Source organism: Scardinius erythrophthalmus, assembly GCF_964197995.2.
Source record: "Scardinius erythrophthalmus genome assembly, chromosome: 16".
Taxonomy (NCBI): Eukaryota; Metazoa; Chordata; class Actinopteri; order Cypriniformes; family Leuciscidae; genus Scardinius; species Scardinius erythrophthalmus.
Window position 1 is genome coordinate 12548451 of NC_138236.1, and position 16300 is coordinate 12564750.

Genomic DNA, 16300 nt, shown 5'->3' on the forward strand with positions numbered 1-16300 from the left:
GAAGCTGTGTGTCGGTGTGTGTGTTAGTATTCTTGGTTACAGGTTAAGGAACAAGTGGCATCATTGGAGATTGACTGACTTGTTTTCTTCGACATGATGGGACAGTCTTGTGACTTCGGAGGACCACTCGTACCTAACTCAGGGTCCTGGTGGCAGCAGTACAGACTATGGAGACGTGCTACTGCCTATCTGTCCATGTGTGAAAAATTACTATTTTTTTCTATTTCTTAGCCAATCAGAATCATTCAATCTGAAGCAACGACGTAGCTTAGACCTTGGTGAAGGGTATAATTGCTGTGATCTTTGTAACTGTAAGCTGGACGGCCTACGAACTCCTTGTGAGTCTTGAAACTGACCTCTGCCTGATGAAACTGTAAACTATCTTCAGTAAAATTTTCTTAAATTTATTATAATTCTGACTCTTGTCCTGAATTGACTGCACTTTTAACTCCTGGTCTCTAATCATATCTGGTCTTTGGGTCTTTAACTGTAAATCCCATAACAATATATACTGTATATATATATATATATATATATATATATATATATATATATATATATATATATATATATATATATATATATATATATATATATATATATATATATATATACACACACACTTATATTATATAAACACAAACTTTTGTTAGATGCGATTAATCGATTTGACAGCACTATATTAAACATAATTAGTAAATATGAATATATATTGCTTGCCTAACACAAAAACCAGAGACATGTCAAAGTGGCTGCTATTAAACAGAGAAAAAGTGATTTTCCCGTGGATTCCCACACTTCAGCATTAGATGATGGCCATGTTCTTTTTGGGAGGGGATTAACATTTCTGCAAATGCTGCAGACCCCTAGTGAGCGACTAACCCGATGGCAGACAATGTATGAGCTGTGGAGGGATTAGGGTGTCTGCATGACACCCTGTTTGTACCACCCTGCCTTTCACACTAAGGTTGCAGAAATGTCAAATCAGTCAAAATGGAATGTTGCCCAGCCATAAGAGAGCTGTAGGATCAGGTCAAACTCCTGTTGCCAGGCTGTATCACATTGTGCAGCCTTAAAAGGCCACTTTGGTTTGATTTCAAAGCTGATTTGATTTGACTTTCAGACGGCACGTCTCTCATATACACTTCACGCTGTTACTATTATTGGTTTCTTAGTTTGAAAGGAGAGGAGGATGGATGGGCTTTTATTTCTATTTTATATTTCGACGATACTATTTTAACACAGTAAGAAAGTCAATCAACACATATAAACCAGATTTATTGGTAAATGTAAATTGATAAAAGTATGAAAACTGAGTTCAGGAATTCCTAAGTTTATTGCATTTCTTTTTTCATCATTGTGGTTTGTTTGCTCTGATGTATTGCAGTGATGAAAAGATCTCATATGGAGATGACGAGAAAAAGAAAACCAAACAAATTAATGCCTGCTTATAATATAAATGATTCTGTCTTTCATCAGTAACACATGTACAAAGAGTTTGTGTCAATGACTACCATATGAAGAAAACCATACAGGCACAACTTCAGAAAGCACATCGCACATGCACCGAGGAACTGAAGTGTCACTTCACAATTTGTTCGAGTTGTGCAGTGAAACATAATAGATGGATGACACAAGCTTTATAAGAACAAAAGAAAAGTACAGTGGTGTGGACAGAAAGCAATCATGCACTGAATATCCTCACGAAAAGACAGAAAGGATGTTACCATTTTGGCATTAATGAAGACAGAAGAAGATTTATCACTTCACCCAAAAAGCTGTATTATAGAAAAATGCTATATAAATGCTGCTCTTTTGAACTTTCTATTCATCAAAGTATCCTGAAAAAAAAAAAAAAAATGTATCATGGTTTAATAAGAAAGGTTACTTAAGCACCAAATCAGCATGAACGATTTCTGAAGGATCGTGTGACACTGTTTATGGCATTATTTGAAATCAATTGCCTAATGTGAAAGAAAAAACAAAAATGATCTATATGCACTACCGTAATTTTAAGAAGCAAGAAGTAAATCTGCACATCCCATGTATGATTATGAGTACAGAATCACATCACAGATTCATGACAGACTGATGGTCTGTCTCAACAGACATTATCACAACATTTCACATGGTTCTTTTACTCCCTGGACAAACTTGAAATGTTTAAACCATTATTAACCCATGACAACATGGCATTGTACTTTATTTCATTTCTTACTCCGGCCTATTATTCATTTCTATCTCATGATCTAACAAAATGATTATGATGGTATTTTTTTTCCCTTTTTTTTTTTTGCTGTGATGTATCCATGTTTTATTTTGACATTTACATCCTGATGCTGGAGTCATAAAGCAATCATTAAACATAATTAATCCCCAGGTCCCTCCTTAAACCGGCCATTCTGCAGTCTACCCTGGAGGTATTACAGCAATCTTAACTACCATTGGCTGATAGACTTCAGCAAAAATTATTACCTTAATAAAGTCTATTTTATAATATTTGCATGCACAAGCATCTTATATCTGACACTGCAAAGGCTGTCTGTCTCATTTTAAGTGCTCCCTCGGGGAAGTTTCTTGGCAGGATAAGTGATGTGTGGCACTCCCATTTGGAGAGGGACCGCAGTGATGCCGTTTGAGTAAATATGGGCTTTTAACTCTGTTCCAAGTCATCTCATTGCATTTTAGGTTAAAGTCCATGTCATTGCCTTCTATATCCTTGCCTTCTCCACCACACTCTCTCTACCCTTTTAGCTGGAAATATGAAAATAATACTGCAACGTCACCTCATGCTGGAGACCTCCAGAGACCAAATACAGCTGGAGGCGTCTGCAATCACCAAATTTAAGAACCGTGTTGTAAATGTAATTAACGATCATAGCAAAGCTAGTAAAATTCAATGTCCAAGAACACTGTTTATGGGTATTTAACTTTTAATAGCAATGATGGTGGGAGCTGGCTTGATTTGGCATGGAAAGTGTAAAGAATCCTGCTGATACTTGCACCACAGGTTAACAACACAATTTCAGTTCACAGCATAAAAAAAAAACAATATAAAAAAAAAAAACAGTTGATTTTGTTGAGATTTAAAGTGAATAACATTTTTCAAGGAAATAATATATGACATTAATGATACAGTGGACTCTTTATATTGAACCACTGTTAAAAAATAAAATAAGAAGAAATGGTAAATGCCAAAAAAGATCCTCTAATACTTTTTTGGTAGAATAAATTTGGTATTAAGATTAAGAGTCAATACTAAATTATTCCATGTGAGAATGACAAATTGTATAAGACACATGATAGTTGCTTTGACCATTTTAGAGACTTGCTTTCTGTTCCCTACTAATAAAGAGGGGTGTCTGAAGGGATAGCAAGCAGATGCTTGGCCATAAACTTCACAAGTCCTTCCCAAATGAAAACCAAAGGTCATAAATCTCATCTCAGTAATGGACGTATGTGCTGTTATAAAATCACTCGTCAAAATATTACAAGATTGAACTGACATCCAGAAATGGTCCGTAATTGTTAGGGGAGAACGAGGCTATAGTTGTCAGTTTGAAGTCCAGTGAATACTTCTTAGTGTTGGTTTATTTTTGAAAGTCAATTTCTCTAGTCATTAAAAATGTATAGTCACAAAAAGTTTACATGGACATTGCTCAGGTAAAAAGATACACTTAATTATTAAATACACGATAACCAACGCAGGGCATGTTGTCACATTTTTCTTCAAAAATTAAGAGTAAAACAATTATGAAAACAGAACAGTTCATCAGATGATAACAATATTTATGGCATGTGGGCCTAATACTGGCATTTGGATGTGCTCACCCATTTAAAAAAAAAAATATATTAAACTTTTATTTTTATGAACAAATTAAATGTATAACATTTAAAATATATTTGACAATTTACCTTCATCATATACTTTAGGTGGAACGTAAATGTATGGTTTTACTGTACTTCAAAATTACTGACCAAACCTTAAAGTACTTAGGTATATCTCTTGTGACATCTTCCCCATGTGGTATTGTATCTTCTATAAAGTAGCTCTCAGACAGGATTTATTCCTTTGAATGAGACCCCACTCCAGAAAATCCTTTTCCCACCATTTCTTAAAACCCGATGCTTTCTTTTATGTCTCGCAACCACTGTGAATTCTTCACCCTTCTTGAAGACACGTATTATACTCTTCTATATAAGCGAGACCACCACTGCTTTTCTTTCGCCTCTGTCTTCATGGGGAGCGCTGGATTAAAATCCTGGGGGGTGGATTATGGCAATAACCGTTTATTAATTTCTACAGACCTCAAAGGTACAGTATGATCTGTGAGAAAAAGAGCAGGACAATAGAACTCCTTCATCTCCTGGTGTCTGCAAAATTCATTGCCGTGTGTTACTTTACACAGCGCCAGTGAAAAGAAACAGATGTTGTGTATCTGATACTTTTAAAAACAGTGTAAATCATCGCTACATCTGAGTATACATTTTTAAGATGATCAATAATACCTTTACTTAAAGCTTTTCAAGTTCCCCTGAGAACAAAGGCTTAAAGATCCGGTTTAAAGATAATACTTCATAAGCAATTCAGAGCAGAGGAATTACAAACTTGTAGATTAATCAAGCAGCGATTCTGCCCATATCGGGACAAAACGTTAACACAAAAAAAAGGAGTGCTATATATTGAAAGTGGAATTATTTACAGTAATACAACCTATTGCCAATGTTAACATACTGTATGTCATCCAGGTAATATCATAAAGCATGTATACTTAAGGATGAGAAGCTAGTATGTTGGATGCCTGTATATTTATTGAAAAATCCACAACTCCACTGCAAACATAATTCATCAGAAACAAAGCTGCAGTCCATTTCAAAGCTTTTCAAAAGCCCTAAACATATATTAAAGGGGTGGTTGATTATGATTTCACTTTTCTAACTTTAGTTAGTGTGTAATGTTGCTGTTTGAGCATAAATAACATCTGCAAAGTTACAACGCTTAAAGTTCAAAGCAAAGTGAGATATTTTCTCTCGCTTTTTAAGGACTAACAAACGGCTGATAGGGACTACACAAGCTTCCTCTTGGGTTAGTGACATCACAAACCCTAAAATTTACATAAACCCCTCCCCCGGGTACGCGATTTATAGATTATCATGACAGAATGCTAATCAATGACTAGAAGATAACTACACATAAGCTACATAAATTCATCAACTAACCATTCAGAAATGTCCTGTTGCATTCTACGTGTAGTCACTTCCTCTTTAGTCTCTCCATCATTGTCTGACTCCGGTTTGAACATAAAAGGCGAAACGTTTTTAAAAATTTTCAATACATGTCTGTGTGAGGTAATCAAAGCTTGCTAAGGACACAAGCTGTTGAAGCTCCGCCTTCTGTCCCGGGAGCAGCAGCTCATTTGCATTTAAAGGGACACACACAAAAACGGTGCGTTTTTGCTCACCCACAAAAAAGTGAAAATTTTAACATACTATATAAAAATATCAGTGGGGTATTTTGAGCTAAAACTTCACATACACACTCTGGGTACATCAAAGACTTATTTTAGGCTACATCTTGTGAAAAGGGCATTATACCACCCCTTTAAAAATATTAATGATACCTCAAACAATGCAAGTTTCTGAGTGTACTTTTCTAAGCGACTGGACTCGCCTGGCCTGGAAGATGATAAAATCAGCAAAAAAATCCCCTAGACAACCAAGCAATCATCCGCTAGCCATTGATAGACAGTAGCATTGCTAAAAGAAGCAAATACAGTATATCTTGGTATTCACATCGAAGTAGTAGCGTTGCTTTTATGTATGTTTTACATTGCTATTCAAAAGTTTGGGGTTTGTCATTTTTTCAATAAAATACTATTTTTATTCAGCATGGATGCCTTAAAGGTCCCGTTCTTCGTGATCCCATGTTTCAAACTTTAGTTAGTGTGTAATGTTGCTGTTAGAGCATAAATAATATCTGTAAAATTATAAAGCTCAAAGTTCAATGCCAAGCGAGATATTTTATTTAACAGAAGACGCCTACAGCGAACGGCCCGTTTGGACTACATCCCTCTACTTCCTTCTTTAATGACGTCACTAGAACCGTTTTTTGACTAACCTCCGCCCACAGGGATGCTCCCTCATCTCTACCGAAATTCGTTTATGTACTTGCGCACTTCTTATAACTTACTGTGTTTACTCAGCTCTTACGGTGATTTTCTGAAGTAAAACTGACGCTTCATCTTTTGTGTGATGTACAATAAACTTTATTAAACTCATCAGTATATGTTTGATCATCATTCAGACAGCAGACTTGTAGGCTATTAATAAATAATGGATACATACAAGCAGATGACAAATACGTTATAATAACCGTAATTAAACTACTAAACTATACCTGTTTCATTTCTATACAGCACTCTGACTCTGTATGCATTATTGTCTGACTCGAACTGAACACCGTTACTGAGAGTTTCTGATATTATCATCATTCCAAAATTGTCCTGAGAGACTGAGCGCGAGCTCATGAAGCTCCGCCCCCTGGGTCGTCCAGCAGCAGCTTATTTGCATTTAAAGGGCACACACTAAAACAGCGCGTTTTTCTGAGCTCTAAACAATGACAATTTAAACATGCTGTAAAAAATTATCTGTTGGGTATTTTGAGCTGAAACTTCACATACACACTCTGGGGACATCAGAGACTTATTTTACATCTTGTGAAAAGGGGCATAATACGGGACCTTTAATATTATCAAAGGTGAGAAAAGATTTATATTTTAAATAAATGCTTTTTTTTTTTAAACTTTCTATTCATCAAAGAATCTTGAATCCATGGTTTCCACAAAAAATATTAACCAGCACAATGGTTTTCAACTTTGATAATAATAATGTTTCTTCAGCACCAAAGCATATTAGAAGGATCATGTGACACTGAAGACTGGAGTAATGATGCTGGAAATTCAGCTTTGCTCTCACAGGAATAAATTACATTTGAATATATATTAAAATAGAAAAGAGGTTATTTTAAATTGTAATAATATTTCACAATATTACTGTTTTTATTGTATTTTTGATCAAATCTTACTCTAAACGGTAATGTAAATGTTTTGTTTGACTCTTTTAAGTCAGTTTAAAATGATCTAAATCATCAAAGTAGTCGATTGACAGGTTTTGAAAGCTTTAGCTTTAGCTTGCTGATAGATAAAATTAACTCTCTCACTTTCATAACCACACACTTTCTCACATCAGTAACATGGACATCTTATGCAAACTGTCTTTTTATGTGGTTTGCATTATCACGTAGAAAATGACAGCTCTGAAGAATGGCTGAGATTAGAGAGATGTGCATACAACGACTGCTGCCGAATGCTTTACTGTTTTCAGCTTCATGGGAGGTTGTCATGGTCCTGGCAGTACCATGCTGTTGGGATGCTTCCCTCCAGCAGGCCTTGGAATAAATATTGACAAATTTGTAGAAATCTGTTTGCACTTTAATAGGTTTGATTAATTAATTAATAGGATTAAATTTAATTAAACTTGAGATTAATTAATTGCATTCACCGTCTTCATGGATTTCACTGTGATACACAGGAAACACAAAAACACTCCACATTTTAAGGAAATTGCAAGGTTGCAACAGATCAAGGCAACCCAAAATACTTGACATTAAACTTACTTGTAAGCAGATTTTAGACTACTGTAAATGTCATCTGTAGATGGTTCAACGTTTTCATGGTATCTGCAGGAACTGATGTTTATGGCCCCCTGTTGGATTGTGAGGAAATGGAAAATGCCTTATGATTGATGTCAGCTTCATATGCAGTCAGGTCAGGTCAACACTTAGCTGTGAATGGACCATACAATACTAAATGCTGATCTCAGAATTGTACAGCACACACTTTCTCAGACTTATTTCTATCAATGAACATTACATTAAAAGATTAAAACTGAAATAAAAAAGGGAAATCCTTTAATTTAATATGTCGGACAAAATTACCTAATACAAATAACTATTCTGAACCTCCTGATTACCAGTGCAGACTGTTAAATATCCAGAGAAGCTCATTATAAATCCTTTCCTTTATATACTGATCCCTCTCAGCAAACAATAAAAAGACAGGAAATGACTCCCAATTATCTCAATTAAAATGGCAACACCTAACCCTCATTTAAACTCACAGAATGAGAGAAAAGAGAGAAGCTGCACTGTGGGTTAACTGTTCAGTGGAAACTTTTGATAAATCTTTTATCCTTGAACTAGGAAAAACTTTTAGTATGATTCCATGTCATGCAAGATTGGTTTATATGAGGCCAGACCTGGTGTAAACAATACATATTTTCTTTTATATTGGTAGCTCAGCCAAAACTCATAAGAAAACTCTCCTGCTCTTTATTAGACTACGGCACGCACTCTCAACTTTGTCCTAACAACAGACAAGCAATCCAAGGATTGGTCAAGGAGTAAACAAGCTAAAACAATGGAGGAAATCTAGATGACTTAGAGATCATCATGATATGAGTTGGTGGAAAAAAAAAAATCATAGCTTGCTGGCACAAAAATTGCAGGCTCAGTCTCAAGCTGGGGTGGGCCAGGAACACACAGTACACTCATGGCAATTCGTAACTATGTTATTGCCCATGGCATTTCGTAACCATACCAACCAAATTGGTTGTCAAATTTGTACAATCGATCATTCATTATGACTGGATTAACCATAGGCCTACGAGTACAGTGGTGGCCACTTACAGAAGACAGTCTTGCATCTGCATCTGCTAGTTTTTTCTAGCCACAGTTGACACTATATAGATTAGCAAAACGATCCTGATCTGCCCGGTTTTACTAAAACAATCTGTGGCTCTCCTCCACGCATTTTGTCAGACACCAGTGCTGGTGAGTAACTAACTTATTTCACCTTAAGTAAATACATTTTTCAGGAGTGCAATTAGAAGTTCAGCTGTTTTCAAAGTTCAGTAACAAGCTACATCTACCAACAAGCAGCAACCAAATGCTACATCGCTTTGTTTTCTGTCTCATGATCAAATGTGCCCGCCGAAATGGTTCTGTTATGTAGCGTTTGCCGATTTATCATAAATCGTCATAAATTCTAGAAAAAATGGTTAAATCAATCAATCAATCAATAAATAAAAATCTAAAAACCTAAAATGGTCAACTCTCTTTTAGGAAAGTTGGATTCATTCTATTCAATCGGTTCATCCTGCATCGGTTCATCCTAAATGGCACTCTAGCTTTGGAAAGGCCGATTCATTATAGTGAATCGGTTTGTTCGGATGGTTCACGTAAATTAACAGATTAAAGGGGCTATATGCTTTTTTCTGAAATTTAAACTCGCGACTGACACCTGTGGCCAAAAAACGGAACTGCTCTTCCTTTCTGCTCGCTCTCGTACGTGCACACTTCACTAGTCATCCGCTGCAAAGAAGTCAACATTATGTTTACAGAGGTAAGAACAGTCAAATACATATATTGTTTGAGAAACTAAGTTTGTTTGCTGACAAGCGGTGGTGGCAGAGTGATCTGAAACGTTTAACATGAACGCGCTTGACGTCACATCCGCAGATGGCGCGCGAAAAATCCGACCCGACAGAAAATAGGAAAAATAGGATACAGGCTTATAGGTGCACCCACTGTGAGCTGACAAGGTGTCAGTATGCTCATCAGGAGATGTTTGAGTCATACATGGTCAAATAAAAAGGCTATTGTTACGTTTATTTTGGGGAAAAAGTTGCATATAGCCCCTTTAAAGCTACACTGTGTAGGATTTTCTCCCATCTAGCGGTGAAATTGTTTATGACTACCAACTGAATATTACTTTCTAGCCCCTCCCATTCCGAGGGCTTTTTAACTCCTACGGTGGCCGTATTATTTCAAATCTGATGGCAGTCGCGAGTAATCTCCCCCTCGCATTCGTCACGGTGCCACTGAGTGTCAAAACACGAAAGGCGAAGCTTGAATTTCCAGGTATGTCCCTCTTTGGCTAATGTATTTTCAAGATGGAGGTGCAACATGGCTGCCGCCATTTGAGCGACTCGCTCGTATGTATTCTAAATGGCAGATTCTACGCTTATGAGAATACTTGATTAGTTGGTAGAAGTAATTACACATTAATGAGCACATATCATTTCGAAAGAACAAAGTGTTTTTTGCTAAGAGTCGCTTTTTGCGACTTTATGTAAATGTAATTGTTTTATTGTATTTAATATAATTTTGTTAAATTTTGCTACTGATTTTCCAAACAGTAGGCCATTTAAACATGTTATACTTATTATGATGTGGTTCTTAAAGCATGTGTTTGGGTGTGGTATTTCTGAAAGAATATTGTAAAGAATCTTCTTTGAAACTTTGTTTATGTTAGCGTGACTTCGCAGTGGTAAGCACATGCAGGCTAATAGCTCACTGGCAGGTATAAAGTTCCTTTATTTGCTAAATGATTTGACAGAGTTTATAATGTCAGCCTTGTAACATTCTGAGTGGCTGTTTAATGTGTTGTTCTGGATGCTGTCCATGTGTCCTGGCATAGAACCATCATCAGGTGCCACGCAGCTACTCATACAAGCAGCTAGAATGTGACTGTGTTGGATACATCAGCGCTATTTGTTTACATTATAAACAGAGTGCCATGGGGATGATCAAAATTAAAATTTTATGTTTCTAATGTGCAAAATATAATAACTTTGGCTAGATTTTAAATAAAGATGTTATTTAATGCTTTAAAATTGATAGTTCATCCAAAAATGAAAACTCTGTCATTACTCACCCTCATGTCGTTCCAAACCTGTAAGACTTTCGTTCATAAGACTTTCTGTCCTTCCATTGACAGCTACGCAACTACCACTTTGACTCTTCAAAAAGTTCATAAAGAGAAAAAAGTTTAAAAATGTATCAGCGAACATAAACAGAAGCTCAACTGAATCTGCTTGACGCACAAGAACAATCCTCTTGCGGAAGCTCAAACGTGCTGTGTAGCACAGGAGAATGAACCTCATTGGTTTTCGCACATCATGCAAACATGCTTGAGCTTCCATTTACCATAACTGATGTGTGAGTTGATGAATGTTTATATGCGAATAAAAACCTACATTAAACCTGTTCATCATATAGACCTAAAGCTCATATAAAGGGTTTGGAACAACATAAGGGTGAGTAATTAATGACATATTTTTTCATTTTTGGGTGAACTATCCCTTTACCATTCAGATGCAATATGTATCTGTAAAGGAGGATAAATCATAACCAAGTAAAAGTATATGGCCTCTTGTGCCAAAGTCCAGGATCCATCTAACATACATTTTAGAACATTATTAAAATGATTTATCTGTCCACATCTTTTAAAAAAAAATTGTTATTCATGTGTCCTCGTAATCTTTAATCAAAATAACATCATCTTCCACGTACTTGCAGCAACATCTCTTCTCTGATGACATGACAACCTTTCACTCACAGCAACAGCAAACCAAAACAACGATCCAATTAATTCCCAATGGACAAAATCAAGTCCCACCCTACAATTTTTTTTTCTATTTGAGAAGCTGTTTTCACTCGGATATATGTCACAATAGGGAAGAAAAGTCTATCACAACGTTTTATACTAACTTTAAGAAACAAGTCTTTTCTTAACTTTTTCTAATGAGTTAAACCAAGGGACTCATGTCCTACATTTGTACTTGTTTTCTTGCCTGTTACCTGCTTTGAAGATAGAGGTCACCAATTACTGGACTGCAATCCAGGTCCACCCTCTGGATTAGTTACATCCTGACCATCATTTTTCATAAATGAACACAGCCTGTTCAAAAACATGGGTGGTGCGAGGCTGCATCTAAAGCAGCATAGAAGGCACATTTTTGCTGCCGCTTGAGGTAGAAAATGTACAGCAAAACACTGGAAAATATTTAGCTCAGTGTCTGTGGTTTATAGATTCTCATGAAAACATTATCAATGGCAAGGTTTAAACGTACAGTATGGCATTTTTCGCCACTAGGGGTCGCTAACCTATTTACAATAACAAAGGCGTAGATTGATGACGCAACATTTGCTAAGAATTATGGATCTTGTCGTCAACGTCAAGCCGACCGATCTAATAATGTTTATGAATGACTGAATACATCGATGTTTTTATCATGACTGTGATATGAAGCAGTTCGGGATTGCTAAGAGACAGCTATCAGCTCCACACTCGACGCGAGTCCCGCGGATATAAAAGGAATATGGACATTTCATTCTACCGAACTACACGCAAGAGCAGAATTACTACTCACAGGTCAGTTTATTAGACAAATTAAACTTGTGAGGCAACGCAGCGCTGTTTCACTTGGTCTAACATTACACTAACACAATAAACTGCATTTGAATGTGTTGAAAAGTATGTGTTAGTCTGTCTGTATGAGACTAGCAGTAAGCTAGATCAACATTAGAATAACATACAGATCATATTCTGACATTTTATCATTGTTGAACTATAAAACATTGATTAGTTTTATGTAAATGTGCTCACCTGTTTAATAAGTACATGTAGGAGCGGTCGAAGTCTCGGACGTGGAGCTCTCGTTTATATACTGTCTATGGAAGCTCTCAGCATCTCGAAAACACCGCGCTGATATTGATTCTCGTTTTAACGTTAGTTCTCATTTTTTTATCCAAAGTCTGCTTGCCATGGTCCATAATGTTTGAACGAAATAACAACAGCGTGCAAATAGACATTGCGAACTACAAAGTTGGCCATGTCTGTCGCTTTGGTTACTATCAGACGGCTCTGGTTCACAGCTCTGGTTGCCATGGCAGCACGAGCGGAAACCAGGGACAACGCGGATATGACGGCATTGGCGGCGACAAAACGGAAATAAAGAAACAGGACGTTTCTCGAATTAAATTACAAATTTCTCCTGGTTTGAAAGTTGTTGGAAACAGTCGGGATAATGTAAGTACACAACTAAAAAGTATATATAACATATAGTGATTTTTGCTATTTTTAAAGCAAAAAAGTTATATATTGTGTTTTTTTTTTTTGTTACAAATAAAAAACATGATTATTCATATTACCCAAGAATTAACTAGTTTTAAATAAAAGTTTGGGAGCATTCCTTGTTGCAATTTTATCTATCTTTTAAATATGAATAATATCATAATTAACAAACAGTCATAGAATAAAAGTGGTCTTTGAAGGTCTCTACAGATGTTTTTATTTTATTTTTTTATTTTGTAGTTACATATAGATAGATGGATGGATGGATGGATGGATGGAGGGATGTTTGTCAATAAGGTGAAGATCTAAATAAACAACATTCCAACCCAATTCCATCACAGGTTTTTTGTCTCTCAATGTGTGTTTTTGAGGGGTGGGGCCAGATGAACCTTCAGCACGCCGAAACCGCTCTAGATGGAGTTGGATGAAAACTTCGTGAGGTAGAGGCTCTCCGCAATGACTTGGATGCTGTCCGGAGTTTAAAACTGGATTTATGTGGGACTTGTTTCAGAATTACGGCAGAGAACCGCAAAATAAACCAGGCCTCTATGGGCTCCATTAAAAGCGCAGTTCAGTGGAATTAGGAGATTTATCTTTGGGATTTTCTATTTAAAGTTATTTTTGTTTCTTTTCCATTCTCCCATGCCCAGTATTGCTCAGATTACGCACGGGGACACTGATGTAAACTGTCATGACATTTTAATCGATGTCAAAGCAAGTCAAGAAGCGCATGTCCCATAATAATCATAGTTGACAATCTGTTGCTCAGCCGCTGGTGTCTGCTAGCAGCGCGAGGAGAAGCCCATATTACAGACACATAAGAGCCTCGCGCTCAGTGGATCAATATGACGCTCGCGATACATAGTAGGTAGGTTATACGATCGGCTTACTTCATTATTTCTAGTGTATCAAAACATTCATTTACGTCTGAGAGATCGCCACGGAATAAAATCCAGTTTCATTAGGCTATACCACGCAGAGCTTGACATTTTTATGAACTAACCTAATATTTTTATTTTATTTTAGATTATCTGCCGAAATGTTTAGCCTAATTTGATTATATGATGACGGTGTCTATGTATTGACACTTAAGTTTTTAATCATTATCATTTTATTTGATCAGTTAATTATTAGGCTACCATTTATTTCTATAACTTTTATTTCTTATACTATTATTAACAATAATAATAACAAATTATAAATATTGAAATGTCTTCGTATTATTATTAAATAACATACAATCAAATATTGAAAAATATTATTATTACAGGTTTCTAGACCGAAAAAAAAAAAGCTCACAATTTAGAATTTTGAGTTACCGAATGTTCTGGTCTTTGTCTTTGATTTATTATTGAGGGCCAAATAAGGTTGAGAATCAAGACACCGTTCATCAGGGATATCCAAGTTTTGACCTGCCAGTTACTAAAATCCAGATCTTATGGTTTTTAAACATCCCTTGTTCTGTCTCTTGCCCAGTGTTAGGCAATCTGGCACCAGCATTCTGCAGTAAAACCATTAAGTGTTGTTGAGAGGACCAGTCCAGAGGGAGAGATGAAGGTATAGAGATAAAGACAGGTGCAGTCTGACAGCTGCACGCCTGGTGCCAGTAAACAGATTTAACAGCGTCATTTACTGCCTTAGACAGATATTTCAATGAAACTGCTGTGGTCCTGACTCATGGGTGCTGGCGTAGATCCACTTCGGATGAAGAGAGAGTGTGATGTTGAGGGCAAAGAGAGGGTCACCCATTAGTGTGCTGAATCACATGGATTGTTGTGCTGACTGAATACATCAGATTTATTGTATACTTTACTCATAGTTATTGCATATTGGTTTTACTGTATGTTTGGCTGCCGTATTTACTGAAACAATGTTCCAAAAAGTACTTTATGTGCCAAATACACACACCGATCAACCATTTTAAACACAGCACTAATTCTTTGTCAGGTCATCACAGTTTCTGGTTTTGAGTCTAGTCCATAGGCTTTTATTGTTAGCCATTTGGGATGGATGTTGAACGTTTAACTTTCTTTCCTCATTTCTGTGGGGTTTCTTGAGCGGAGGATTTCCAAGGGGTTTGGGCCATGGTTCCAGAACAGGCCAGACAGACATCCACTCTGTTTTTGCTCTGCTTTATTACAGACTCTGTTTATGGCCTGTTTACTGCTCTGACCTTTTTCATGGTTCTGCCTGAACTTGCTGCCTAATACAACTGCCTGAACACATGTTCTGTGGAATAGACTGGGCTGTTGGCCTTCGTCATACAAGATAGAAAAAGGCAGTTTAAAGAAACAAAGAAAAACAGTTGTTGATATACTGAAATGGACTAGAGCTGAGACCACCGGTGGTCCTTGAGGGATTAGGTGGCCTACTAGTTGATTAGCTGATAGAAAAATATTTTATATATTAAATTGAAATAAGATTTATATATCAAAAATGCAGAAAATAACAGTAGTATTGTGAAATATTATTACAATTTAAAATAACGGTTTGTTTTATTTGAATATACTCTGAAATATAATTTATTTCTGTGATGTAAAGCTGAATTTTCAGCATCATTACTCCAGTCTTCAGTGTCACATGATCCTTTTAGTCTTCTAATATGATGTAATGTTAAAATAGTTATGTTTCCAAACTTTTGGCCAGTTCTGTATATATTACACTAACTTTGAATTAAGTGACTAATTTATACTCAATGAATTAGTTGATTCATTATTTTTAAATGATTCATTTTATGTACAGAAAGTGTCCATAAAAGTTCAGTCCAACTTCTCAGATAATTTAGTCTAGATTAGTAATTTCATTGAAATAAAAGCAAAATTGCAGTCTAGCAAAATTATGGATCAGTGGCCGACCTTGAATGAAATTCAAAATTTTTTTGCCACCTGAAAAAGTTTGGGATTCAATATATTCTATATACTGTAGAGTTAATTGCTGCACTTTGCATTTGATACATACATCAGGAGAAATTACACAGACAATTGAATCTTCTTACTATAAATGAGACAGAGTTTTGGTTTGTTATTAAGCTGAATGAGCACAACAGAAGAACAGGATCTGTTGTTTGTGAATGAGAGAGCAAAGACATGAAAAGCTGTCACAGTGTCCTAAGAAAAGCTCAAAGGCATAATTGGTCAGATGGTGGGGATGCCCCTCATGCTGCACTCAGAAGCTTATTTGGGAAATGACAGTATTTGCTTGGATTCGAAGAGGAAGGATTTACACACAGTTTTTGATTAGATTTCTCTTTTTGATTTAGATCTAAACCAAATCCAGAAATGTTCCCTTTTTTTATTTCACCTGAATTCTAAAAATGTAAACTC